The sequence below is a fragment of the Mustela lutreola genome, chromosome 1 (assembly GCF_030435805.1).
Source record: "Mustela lutreola isolate mMusLut2 chromosome 1, mMusLut2.pri, whole genome shotgun sequence".
Lineage (NCBI taxonomy): Eukaryota > Metazoa > Chordata > Mammalia > Carnivora > Mustelidae > Mustela > Mustela lutreola.
Window position 1 is genome coordinate 104,027,555 of NC_081290.1, and position 14,272 is coordinate 104,041,826.

Consider the following 14,272-nt stretch of genomic DNA (forward strand, 5'->3'; position numbering starts at 1 on the left):
GTTATGAGTAGAACAGAGCCTCGCACTTTTTTGAGTCTATTCTGGTGTCTTAGAAGAAACTACCTCCCAAAAATTTAAAGAAAGAAAAACTTCTATATATGCAAGAATAAATTTATACACAATGAAGGTATGGAATATGTCTGTAATGAGGAAAGTTTACAAAATTCTAAAAATGAAATTGATAAGCAGTTGGTAAAAAAAAGACAAAAAAATTAGGAAAGAATGTGATCAGTGTGGAGGTGAGAACAAAGTCATCTGCTAAGTTTAGGTTATTTTTTATCTATTAGGAAAAATTGTAACCCAAAGTTTTAAAGAAAAAAACCTTATGTGTTTACAAAAAATGGTTAAATACAATAAAAGGCTAAAATATGAATATAACAATGAAAATTTAAAAATATTTTTTAAAAATGGTATTGATAAGATAAAATAGTTGAAAATGTTAATGGAGGAAAGATGAAGAGTTAAAAAAATAAAAAAATTTTTAAAAATTTCACTTTGAAAGACAAGTATCATGGTTAAAAAGCCATGAATTCTATGTGTTGCTTTCCCATAGCTGTGGAGTTCCACAATTCTCATTGATCAGTGTACTTGGTCTTGCCTGGATGTTCTTGCTGATCTTCTGGAGAGGGGCCTGTTATAGTGATTCTCAAATGTTTTTGCCTGAGGCAGAATTGCACTTCCATTGCTGGGGGCCGGGCTAAGTAATCTGCTTGGTTCACTCTATTTGGGTTTGCTCTTGGTAGGGTTTTTTTTTTTTTTTTTTTTTTTTTTTCCCATGAACACTTTCTGTACAGTTTTGGAGGATGGAAATGAAAATGGCAGCTTCCCAATCTCCTGCCCAGAGGTGTTGAGAGCTCAGGGCCCCCCTCCTCAGAGTTCCCTCAGAGAAAAGCCATTGATTACTCACATTTCCCTGGTCTCTGGCTGCATTCTGTGCTCACCTGTCTTGTGACTGGGTGTTTTTATCTCTGTTGCCCTGTTTTGAGTCTCCAAACCCATCAGATTCCTGCCATATGCTCCTGCTCTGCTCCTCTCAGAGGAGGAAGGTGAATCTCTCTGGATCTCTCACTTTTGGGGTCCCTGCTCAAAGAGCAGTGGTCTAACTGTGCCTCAGATCATGGTTTCAGGTAACACTGAGCTGAGAGCACTCTCCTTGGCCCTGTCTCTGTAGCTGGCTTCCCTACCCTAATACCTGGCAGCTTTGCTGCACTCAGACACCCCCAGTCTTTCTGTGACCCAGTGGGTTCTGAGACCACACTGTCTCTATGAGAGCTCCACCCCCACTTAGCCTCTGAAGTGATCTCCATCAGTGGAGCAGACTTCTAAAAGTTCTGATTTTTTGCTCAGCTGCTCCATCACTTGCCAGGAGACAGCCCCTCCCCCCTATCTTCCCATTGCTTGGGATTCACTTATCTTCATGTTCTACCTTCTAGAAAGTGGTCGATTTTTCTGTTTCAAGAATTGCTGCTTTTCTTCTCTTCTATCTCCTGTTGAGTTTGTAGGTGTTCAGAATAGTTTGATAACTATCTAGCTGAACTCCTGGGACCTAATGATATTTCAGTCTCCTACTTCTCTGCCATTTTGCTTCCTTCTAATTTTTGAATTTTAAAATTTACATATAATGTACAATTTTGGGGGGTAAAGCTCTGTGATTCATTAGTCTTACACAATTTACAGCACTCACCATAGTACATACCCTCGATCCTGGTAATTCTTAGAGTTCCCCAGTTTTTCTAATATTCTCCCAAGGTTGAGAAAGCTGCTCTAGTGTAGGTTTTTGTTGTTATTGATTAACAACCACCTTCTCAGCTGGTGAGGCTTGGTTTCCTAAACAGAACTGCACTGTTTCTTACTCTATGTCTTGGGGTACATATCTATTTCATGAATTTGTCAAATCTCTGCTGGTGACTCAAAATCACTGCAATCCTGTCTCTTATCTGAGGTCTTGAATGGTATCACCAAATGCTTATTGGACATTTTTATTTAAATTTTCCCCTCAAACATTCCATTATCATTTCCACAGCATTATCAGTCCTCCCTGTGAAAGTCTGCAATCATCTTTGCCCTTATCTCTTCCTCCCAAATTCCTTTCCTTTCCTTCTGATTGCTTCCTTTAAGTATAGCTCTTCAGACTTTTCTGCCTGGAGTCTGTACCTTTATCCAAGGCTCTCACCAGCTGGCATGGTTATTTGTAACAGCTTTCTAGCCTTCCCAAATGTAGGCCTTCTGACCTTTGATGTATCCTCTGTATGATTAGCAGGTGAATTTCAGCATTGCTTTAATTTCATTCCCACTTGGCATTGATTCCTATTTTATTTATTTATTTTCTCATGTCAAAGGTCTGGATAATTTGACCTAAGACTTTCCACCTAACATTGTTTAATGCTGTTCTTTTTGTCTGGGACGTCTGTCATGTATGCTACTCAGCATGCTTTGATTAATTCAGTGTTTCCCAAAGTTGATGCTTCTCACTGATGGCACTTGAAATGATTTTGGGTGGTATATGAATACACTTCAAGAGTGTTTAGTTATATATTTAAGTTTAATGTAAACCAGAAAAGTGCACATGTACTTCAAATCTATGATTTGACAGATTTTTATGACTTAGACTGAGACTAAAGTAAATATTCAAGTTTTTTAAAGGATCAATTTAAATAAGATGTTAAATATGTAATATGGGAAAAACTGAAGGTAATACATGAATAGCTGACATCCATAAAAATAGTGATTTATGTTATTTTCACTTTCTGGAATATGGTGGAACAGATTCTACCCATTCCTTCAGGCCTAATTTAACTTCAGAAATCTTCATAAAGTCAACCATGGCAAACCTGCTGGAAATATATAGAAGGATAAAGAAAAACAAAAACCATTGGTTTTGACCCAGAACTCTATTAATGTCTGAATGCAAAGTTTTCTTGAACAGGGAGCTGATGTGATAGCTCCAGATGGCCTACTCATTTGAGTGGCAAAGGGACCAAAAAAATAAAAAAATAAAGCTAGAATCAGTACTAAAGGTGAGACCTAGTTGAGCATGCAGGCAACTCCTGAAAAATCAACAAATGCATACTGAGAAACACCAGAACTGTAGTCTTGCCATATATTTTGTCTTCTTGTGAACCACCTCTTTTCCCTCTTCTATAGAAATCCTGCCCTGGTGTGCATTCCAAATGGAGACCAGGGACCAGGAACTAGTCTTGGGAAGGAAGGGTGTGAGGCACAGATATGGGAGGTGAGAAAACATGCTGTGGGCTGCTGTAGCTTGTCTGGTTCCTTTATGCTTGAAAAACCAGTCCTAGAGTACTTTGGGGAAGAAGCCCAAGGTGGCAATTAATGTTATTCATCCTCCCCCATGCCACAAATAGAGGTTTTTCCCATGGTTGAATCATGGTTAAATCATAGGATGTTTGTTTTTCTTTTCCTATATTTTCTCCCTCAGGGATCTCCTACACTCCCACGTCTGCCATGAATGTGCCTGACTAGATGAGAGTCCAGTAATCATGGCATCTTTGAGGTATCCCTTCCTCTCCCCCGGAACTAAATCATTCAACTGTGAAACCAGTTTTTCACAATAATTTTTTAGTGGTTTCACTCTTTATCAAACAAGGAAGAAATTCAAGTGAAGTTGAGTGTGTGTGTGTGTTTGTGTGCATGCAGGTATGTAGGTGTATTAGTAAAAACTGAACTATGGGTTGGGTGTCAGGTTTTAATTTTAGATCTGCCTTTAACAAACTGGGTGTGTGCAACTCATTTCCTCATCAGTAACATGAAGTGTGGGATTAGAACACCTCAAGTTTAATCCCAGCTCAGTCACAGTGAAGAATGCTTTTCTCTTAAGTTTTACTTTCTTAAGTTTTTTACTTTCTTAAGTTGTACTTTCTTAAATCTTCTGTGGTCTCACTGGCAGATACACTGGAATCAAGTTTATCAACTCATGTAAAAACTCTTAAGAGGCAGGTGGTTAGGCTTAATCCAACTTCTGACAGCATTCTGGATATTGAGAGGAGAAAAGTAACTAGTTTTATCAGCTCCTGGTTTGAATAAGAAGTCATGAATGTTCTGAGAAATTGGGACTAGGAGATGAAACGATGTTTTGAAACCTGAAGGTAGGCTGCTTGATAACCAAAACAAGGATATCAAACTTGGTTAAGGAATAATAGTGCTCCACAGATGGTCTTTGAGAGATTGAAACACAACCAATTGGACATTTCTGGCGATCTGAAGAAATATGGCAGTTTATTCTTCTGCCTCAGGGAAAACTTTGTATCTTAACATGTGAAGCTCCACCTCCTGCTAAATTCTTCTGGTGTTTGAGAGCTCATAATATTATACATTATACATCCAACTGTTCCATTTCTAGAGAGTGCTGACATACTTTAAATGTGTATTGTGTTTTCTAGGGAGATGAAGAACACTCTGATTATATACTATTGGGGTGTGTGTGTATGTTAAAGTTTGCAAGTCTTCATTTTCATAGGAAAGTTTGGCATTTAACAAAGGAATATTCTGGATGGTTTTTCCGCTTATGCACCTGATGGGTTAGAATTATGCTGAAAGATTTTAATGTGTCACTTTTAATTTTTTCCTATATTTTCTGTTTTAGCATGAGAGGTACTCTCCAGTAACTCCTTGTTCTTGGGAACCTGAATGTTGCAAGAGCTCTAAGAATGATCATTCCTAACAGATCTCTTTACAACAGACTATCCCTGCCCTCATGCCAAGACCACCCATCATTTTCCCAGGAATGGGATTAAAAGGCTTCAACAATAAATAGCACTGTCTAACAGTCTGGCTCAAAAGAAGTATTCTATCTCCTGTATCATATCCTTCTTCCAGGGAAGATTTTTAATGAAAAATAGTTAGGAAGAAAAATTCCTGTAAGTCCAGGATAATAATTTTTCTTTTCAAGGTGTTCAGTACTTCCACAAATGAACATCACAAAATCTTTGTTTTACTCCATTTCAAGAACAGCAATAATAATGGATATCATTTGTTGGGCAGACAGTGAGCCCTAGGAATTTGCTGTATTAACTCATACAGTCCTTCTAACAAGCCCACTGGATTGTGATTCTTGTTTAGCAGATGATGAAATGACTCCAACAGTTTAATTACCCTGTCCAAGTTCACACAGCTAATAAACTCTTGCCTTCTTAACAAAGTTTACAACCTTATTATACTACTTGGATTTTCTTAAAGAATTCCTTTTTTGCCCATTTTCAAGGAATTTTATAATTGTTTAAAGAACAGATATCTGCTTTCAAGTTCTCATTAAAAATGATTTTTTTTTTTTTTGGAGTTCACTCAGAACACACTTAGAACAGGCCATAAACATGCATTTATAATTTCCAAAACAGTGGATGGGTTTGGAGTAGTAAGTTAGGTTCTGGTATGATCATCTCTTTGCTATTGGGAGAAACTTTTAAAATTTCATCAAAACATGTGGTGTGGGGATTCCCTCTGCCACTGGCCTTAGGGGAACTACTTGAACTCTTTTAGTTATGGGACATGCAGAATTTTTCAGGCAGACTTTTCCATTTTTAGACAACTTGAATGATTAGTTATAACACTTCAAATTTATATCCTCTTTGCCATTGATCTGTTACTCAGCTCTTTAATACATCTTGTTTCATTTATGAAAGCTTGTTCTTATTTTGAGTCCAAGTCTCTTCTTATTAACTGCAGCTCCTAGGAATGATGGAAACTTTTTCTGTATAGAATGTGAATGAGGAGGTGGGCATTGTTGGAGTGAATAATTTCTAATTTAGTATTCCTAATGTATCTTTTTGCAAAGATGGACCTATTCCTCCTGGATCTCACAATAATGAATATTTGCCTCCCTCTTGTATGAACCCCCTCTGAAGCTACAAGGTCAAGAGCTTTACAAGAGCTCTGTGTACCCTCCTTTTCTTCCCCATTATAGACATGTTAAAAACAGCAACACAGAAGACTAGAGTGTTTCTGACCAACAGCAACAACTTGACACTTTAGCAATAGTAGGTTGGCCTACAATTAGAGAATTTTAAAGTAAATCCTTGGTAGCTAAGATTGTTGGTTTAGTTTTAGGAATTGAAATTTTGACTTTTGACTTACTTGTTAATGTCAATGTGGGTAAAACACTCAAAAGAACCTTGTATTACATACCCTTAATTGTACTTTTTGTGCGCTTTAAAAATGCGTTCTGAGGGCTTGGTAATTGGAAAAAAAAACTTAACCTCATTTTTTTCCCCCTTCTGATTTAGAAAGGGGCCATATTTTTCTAACTTGAGACCTTTGTGTAAATGTGAGATGTATCCTTATTTTTTCTGCTTTTCTCATTCTTGTGTGTAAGGTTTAAGTGTGTAAAGGGGAGTGTGCAATCAGATACAGTTCAGAAAATGCATGTGCAAGATTCAAATAGATAAAATCATGTGATTTCACTAGACTTGGTTCTAATTACTGCATGACTCCAGTCTGTGGAGCATGGTTGTTATGTTCCTCAGTTAAGATAGAATCAACCACACTGTTGGTGCAGCTCTCCAATCAGCTTTATGTCACCATAATTGTTATTTGATAGGTGGAATTTACCTTTGTTGGGAAGTATGCTCCAAGATCAGAATTTAAAATTTGAAATCTGATCTTTTACTTTGTCAGAGGAGATTAGGCGAGTCTGACAGGACTTTATTCAACCATGCTGGTTTCTTTTGAGAATCTCCTCAAAGTGTTTACCTATTGATATATTTTCCTACTTATTTTTCTCCTTCAGAAGTGTCAGTGATCAGACGCCTGGGTGGCTCAGTGGGTTAAGCCGCTGCCTTTGGCTCAGGTCATGATCTCAGGGTCCTGGGATCGAGTCCTGCATCAGGCTCTCTGCTCAGCAGGGAGCCTGCTTCCCTTCCTCTCTCTCTGCCTGCCTCTCTGCCTATTTGTGATCTCTCTCTGTCAAATAAATAAATAAAATCTTATAAAAAAATAAATGTCAGTGATCTAATCCTGATGGATATTCCTTTCTCTATATTTGATCTATTCTTTCTCTGTTTCCTTTTCCTTTCTCTACTAGTTCTGTTCTCTCCAAAAGGGTAGCCAGTGTCCTGTATCTGAGAGGCAATTTAAAAAGTTACACCAGGACTCAAAACACTTTGAGTGCATATTTTTATGTAGTGAATTTATGTGATAACCACAATTTGAGTGTATGTCCTGGATTTCAATCCTCAAGTCTGAGTTAAGTGATGTTGTCTCCATTTTACAACTAAAAGACTGATGATCAGAGTGGTTAAGAAACCTATCCAGTGTTGTTAGTAAGCAATACAGCTGGACTAAAGTAGTGGAGCTATAAACATACAATGGTGGTGAGGTGGTTGGGTAGAAGTTAATATGTACAAAAAATTGGCCATATCTAATCTGAACCATACTGGGGAGTTGGGGACATGTTATTTATTGTCAGTTAACTGAATATTGGGGATGAGGCTTATAGTTATTCTTGTATAGCTCTAAAGGGAAGAAAAAATAGGAACATTTTTTGTTCAAATATAATAGAAAATATACCTTTAGGAAAAATAATTCTACCCTTACCCTTTTCCACCCATAAGACACCACACATCTGAGGTTTCTCAAGAAGGTTTTATCTTTTAGGATTGTGTTAAGATGGATTTGTGGGACCATCTCAAATACTTCTTTCCTAAAGGTGTTCAAATAGACACACAACCAATTTTCAATGATGTTACAGATTTCTTAGCATTGGATGCTGCAGATACTACAAAGAATAAGACTGGCACAGTCCTTCCCTTCCAGAGGTTATATTGAGCATAATGTTTGGCAGAGCTAGAAAGTAGAAAAGGTAGGAAAGGAGTGAATCTACTCAGAAGTTGCTCTAGGTCAGAGGGGAAAGAGATGGGATGCTTCTGAACAGTGGCTGGGATGTGGCAGTTTGGTCCAGGTTGGTCCTGGGGCATAGTGGTTAATGATATGCCATCCCAGCTCATAAAAAGCCTCTAGTCCAGGTGGGTGAGCCATACTTTAAAGAGTGTTGATTGGTTCTGCCTAGGATTCAAACCTTGGGAGCTGACCCCTTTCTTTCTTTTTTCTTTATTTTATTTTATTTATTTATTGTATTTATTTATTTATTTATTTATTTGCCATTTCTATGTGGTGATCTCATTGTAGATTGTGAGCTCTTTTGGTCTATTTCTCTAGAAACAGAGACCTCAGGCCTGAGATGCACACAATGTGGCTGTTCTTAGGTCAGCACTTCGTTCATTCTCGCATTTTCTGTGAAAATAATAAATCAGTCTTTGAACAAATCCTTCCAAAACTGTAACAACTAGGTAAGAGTGTCAATGTTTACATTATTATTCAGCAGATATAATAAATGCATGTATAATAAATGTGATGGTTATTTAGTTCATATATTTGCCTTAGAAATGAACCTATTTTTTAAAACTGTGGTGACCAAAGTATAATTTGACCTCTTTTAAACATTTTCTACCTCTTTACTTATACCCGGAATTAAGTATTTCCAATTTTAATTTACAGTGCTCTGGGATGTGAGACAAATGTCCAATGGAGCTAAAAGCAGTAAATTTCCCTTTATTATTGTTGTTATTTATTGTTGAGACATGCTTCATTAAACAGTTCCTGTCTCATTACTGAAACAACTTAATATGGCTTTGCACGATTAATGGTTTTCATCAGCATTTATCATGGAATTGTTTTTCACCTAAGACATGGGGTTTGTTTTCTAAATGGGGTCTATGCTAGGAATAGGGATCTTATTACCAAGAAGGTGCATGGTAAGTTTTAGGAGGAAACTAACTTAAATCAATCAATAAAACAGTCTCTTTAGAGCATTACATGAAAATTATAATAATGTACTGCCTACTTTTTTATTTAGGAGGTTAAATACCTACTTTTTTTCTCTGATACTGACCAAGCAGAGAGAAAGGACACTTGGGTTTTAGCTTGCAATAATTAAAGTGGGCATTTCTGTGTAGAAAAGAGAAGTGAGCTGAGAGGCAGGTGATGCATGGTCTAGTTGAGCAGGGCCATTTCTATGGCCCTCTCTTGCCTCATCTGTAAAATGAAAAGAGGGCTGGTATTTTTCTCTAATTTTGCTTCAAGTTCTGAATTAAGTGGTTCTCGCATTCTCTACTTGCCACTGCAAGACATCTTTGATGTTAATTAAGGAATGATGGCACTCATAGTATCAGCTTATGAAGAAAACTTGAGAAGGAGGTCTAGTATGACAGAAAGAGAACCCAACTAGGAACTGGAGAATTTGGGTCTCAGTTTTTAACTCTGTCTACAACTAGCTTTGTGACCTGGAGAGAGATCCTTACTCCAGTAGTCCATACAGTCGTTTTCAGTTCCAAGATTCTGGGAGTTCAACAGGGAAGTCCAAGTTAGAATGAAAGCATACACCTATACCTGATGTTATGAGGAAGTGAACTTGGGACTGAGGGAGACAGATTTGATGATTTCTTTTTTCTTCAATACAGGCTAGGTGTTAAACATTTTAGAGATTTTCAGATTACCTTTGGCACAACTTTGTTGAAGTTTGAAGAGGTAGAGGATCATTGTTTCTATCCCATAAATCCCGAGTTTGGACCCGAATGAGAAATAAGTAAAGCCAGATAGATCAGGATCAAATGATAGACTCACAAGGCCAGATTTGGGTGTATTTCTTAGATATTCCCTTAGTAGTGGAAAATTTTACTGTTTCTGACTATTTTCCTGTAAGTATAGGCTTTAGGGTGATCTGCCAGAATTCTCTAAAGAAGATGTACTTTGATTTCCCGCCTCACATCTGCTGAACTATAGTAGATGACAAGGAGGGAGATGGTTCTTTAAGAAAGAATTTGGGACCCTGACCTATGAATATTCACCACAAAAAATTTAAGATCTGGAGAAGAAGGCCAGTGTCAGTGAAAGGGGGAAGAAGCCAGTAGAAGCTCCTGGGGCTGCTGGTCTGAAAAGGATGTGGGTCTGCATTTGGAATCCCATGAGGAGTTTTGTTAGTCTACCCCTTTTTGGGGACCTCCAAAATATTTTTCTCCACTTGATCTTAGCCAAAAGGCCGAGAAGCGATCAAAATATTTTTCTCCAGGACTGCGCTGTTCTCTATCATCCTACAGAAAATTCTCTATTCTCTGTAGTCCTGAAAGATTGAAGGTAGAAAGGCTGAGCCATGCTTACACAGATCCTTGTTCTAATCTACCCCATCAGCTGTGTCTTTTCTTCTTGTCTGGGGAACACAGAAGGGAATGTAGAGAAGCTGGAGGAAGTGTTATTCTAGAAGCTCTTTCTTAGAAACAGGAGATTAGGGTATTGGTAATTTTCTCTAACAACAGCTTTATCTTTCTACTTGTGTTGACAATATTTATTAAAAATTCTTTTTACCCCCACTAAAAAAGATTTTAACACTAAAGCTGAATATATACAAGGAAAAACTGCTGTTTATAAATAATTGTACATTGATTATTATGAAACCTTTCTTCCCTGCTCTTGGCCTTGATCTAATATGAACGCATGAATTTTTGCCTAAGAATTCCATATAAGTATTTTGGCCTTTTCCCAAAGGACCCTTGGGGGGATGAGTTAATATAAGCTTTACTCATGGAGGTCAAGGAATTTTTTAGATGTCTTGAGATGGTATTTCTTGGGAGGAACTAACTTAATACATTGTTAATCACTTTTGCCCTGCTTCTTTCTCCACCAAAGCTTGGGGCTATAGTATCTGGTTTTATATCCAATCATGCTAGATTAGCTTGCTTGAGTATAGCAGAAATCCTGGGAGCTTTGATGAGACTGGTGAAAATATTGATACCTTGATGTAGAGGTGACTTGGATATAGTTTAACCTAGAAAAAAGGGCAGCTCTCATCCTCCTATATGCTATTTTACCTGTCTTTGTGAATATACTTTATGAATAAACTTCCAGACTTTGTTGTCTTCCTCCCCCTATGTATTTCAGAAATAATGGGACCAGATTTTTGTCAGAGCTGGGCAAGAATACTGAGAAAGATTTGTGGCCAGGAGGTGGTGAAGACAATGGAATAGAAGGGTATCTAGAAATGTCAAGCTGAAACTGAGAAAATGGAGCAAAATTTAAAAAAAAAAAAAGGCTAGGATTCATGATAACAGACTGCCAGTTGAAGTAAAGGCTATTGCTTTTTTTTTGTTTTTTAAACATATAATGTATTATTTGTTTCTGGGGTACAGGTATGTGAATCATCAGTCTTACACAATTCACAGCACTCACCATAGTACATACCCTCTCCAGAGCCCATAACCCAGCCATCCTCTCCCTCCCCTCAACCCTCCAGCAACCCTCAGATTGTTTTGTGAGATTAAGAGTCTCTTATGGTTTGTCTCCCTCCCCAGTCCCATCTTGTTTCATACTTTTCCCTTCCTGCCCTCCCCAAGACCTCCTGACTTGCCTCTCAAATTCCTCAAATCAGAGAGATCATATGATAATTGTCTTTCTCTGATTTATTTTGACCAGTATAATACTCTCTACTTCCATCCGTGTTGTTGCAAATGACAAGATTTCAGGGTTTTTTTGCTGGCTGCATAGTATTCCATTGCATATGTAAGTGTGTGTGTGTGTGTGTGTGTGTGTGTGTACAATCACATCTTCTTTATCCATTCATCTGCTCTTGGACATCTAGTTTCTTTCCATAGTTTGACTATTGTGGGCATTGCGGCTATAAACATTGGGGTGCAGGTGCCTCTTCGGATCACTACATTTGTATCTTTAAGGTAAATATCCAGTAGAGCACTTGCTGGGTTGTAGGGTAGCTACCTTTTCAACTGCTGGGTTGTAGGGTAGCTACCTTTTCAACTTTTTGAGGAACCTCTATGTTGTTTTTCAGAATGGTTGCACCAGATTACATTCCCAACAACAGTGTAGGAGAGTTCTCCTTTCTCAGCATCCTTGCCAGAATCTGTGGTTTCCTGACATGTTAATTTTAGCCATTCTGACTGGTGTGAGGTGGTATCTCATTGTGGTTTTGATTTGCATTTCCCTGATGCCAAGTGATGTTGAGTACTTTTTCATGTGTCTGTTCGCCATCTGGATGTCTTCTGTGCAGAAACGTTTGTTTATGTCTTCTGGCCATATCTTGATTGGATTATTTGTTCTTTGGGTGTAGAGTTTCATAAGTTCTTTATAGATTTTGGATACTAGCCTTTATACTGATATGTCACTTCCAAATATCTTCTCCCATTCTGTCAGCTGTCTTTTGGTTTTGTTGACTGTTTCCTTTGCTGTACAAGAGCTTTTCATCTTGATGAAGTCCCAATAGTTCATTTTTGCCCTTGCCTCCATTGCCTTTGGTGATGTTTCTAGGAAGAAGCTGCTGTGGCTGAGGTTGAAGAGGTTGCTGCCTGTGTTCTCCTCAAACACTTTGATGGATTCCTTTCTCACATTGAGATTCTTCATCCATTTGGAGTCTATTTGTGTGTGTGGTGTAAGGAAATGGTTCAGTTTCATTCTTCTGCATGTGGCTGTCCAATTTTCCCAACACCATTTGTTGAAGAAACTGTCTTTTTTCCATTGGACATTCTTGCTTTGTTGAAGATTAGTTGGACGTAGAGCTGAGGGTCTATTTTTGGGCTCTGTATTCTGTTGCATTGATCCATGTGTCTGTTTTTGTGCCCGTACCATACTGTCTTGATGATGACAGCTTTGTAATAGAGCTTGAAGTTCGGGTTGGGGATGCTACCAACCTTGGTTTTCTTTTTCAACATTCCTCTGGCTATTCAGGGTCTTTTCTGGTTCCATATAAATTTTAGGATTATGTGTTCCATTTCTTTGAACAACATTGATGGTATTTTGATAGAGATTGCGTTAAATGTGTAAATTGCTTTAGGTAGCATAGACATTTTCACAATATTTGTTCTTCCAACCCATGAGCATGGAACGTTTTTCCATTTCTTTGTGTCTTCCTCCATTTCTTTCATGAGTGCTTTCTGGTTTTCTGAGTACGGAGTCTTTGCCTCTTTGGTTAGGTTTACTCCTAGGTATCTTATGGTTTTGGGTGCAATTGTAAATGGGATTGACTCCTTAATTTCTTTTTCTTCTGTCTTGATGTTGGTGTTTAGAAATGCAACTGATTTCTGTGCATTGATTTTATATCCTGACACTGTTGAATTCCTGTATGAGTTCTAGCAGTTTTGGGGTGGACTCCTTTGGGTTTTCCACACAAAGTATCCTATCATCCATGAAGAGTGAGAGTTTGACTTCTTCTTTGCCAATTCAGATGCCTTTTACTTCTTTTTGTAGTCTGATTGCTGAGGCTAGAACTATGTTGAATAGCAGTGGTGATAGTTGCCATCCCTGCCATGTTCCTGACCTTAGGGGGAAAGCTCTCAGCTTTTCCCCACTGAGAATGAAATTTGCCGTGTGTTTTTCATAGATGGCTTTGATGATATCAAAATGTCTACCCTCTATCCCTACACTGTGAAGAGTTTTGATCAAGAAAGGATGCTGTACTTTGTCAAATGCTTTTTCAGCACCTATTGAGAGTACCGTATGGTTCTTATTCTTTCTTTTGTTAATGTATTATATCACAATGATTGACTTGTGGATGTTGACCCAACCTTGCAGCCCAGGATTAAGTTCCACTTGGTGGCGGTGAATAATCCTTTTTATGTACTGCTGGTTCCTATTGGCTAGTGTTTTGCTGAGAATTTTTGAAGCCATGTTCATCAAGGATATTGCTCTGTAAATGATGGTGTCTTTGTCTGGTTTGGGGATGAAGGTAATGCTGGTCTCATAAAATGTATTTGGGAGTTTTCCTCCCATTTATATATATTTTTTGGAATGTTTTCAGGAGAGTAGGAATTAATTCTTCTTTAAATGTTTGTTAGAATTCCCCTGAGAAGCCGTCTGTCCCTGGGCTCTGGTTTGTTGGGAGATTCTTGATGACTGCTTCCATATCTTTACTGGTTATAGGTCTGTTCAGGTTTTCTATTTCTTCTTGGTTCATTTTTGGTAGTTCATATGTCTCTAGGAGTCATCCATTTCTTCCAGATTGTCAAATGTGCTGGTATATAGTTGCTCATAATGTGTTCTTATAATTGTTTATATTTCTTTGGTGTTGGTGGTGATCTCTTCTCTTTCGTTCACGATTTTATTAATTTGGGTCCTTTTACTTTTCTTTTTGATAAGTCTGGCCAGAGGTTTATCAGTCTTATTAATTCTTTCAAAGAAATAGCTCCTGGTTTCATTGATCTGTTCTATGGTTCTATGGTTTTTTCAACTCTTCTTTAATTTCTTGGTTGACCCTTTCATTCTT

The 14,272-nt window shown here is 37.9% G+C and overlaps 1 long non-coding RNA gene across 3 annotated transcripts in view; it reads right to left on the bottom strand.

Annotated features, from left to right (window-relative positions):
- LOC131829697 (uncharacterized) overlaps positions 1 to 14,272 on the bottom strand; it is a 90,339-nt gene that overhangs the window by 45,252 nt on the left and 30,815 nt on the right. The gene's annotated exons all lie outside the window — the stretch shown is intronic.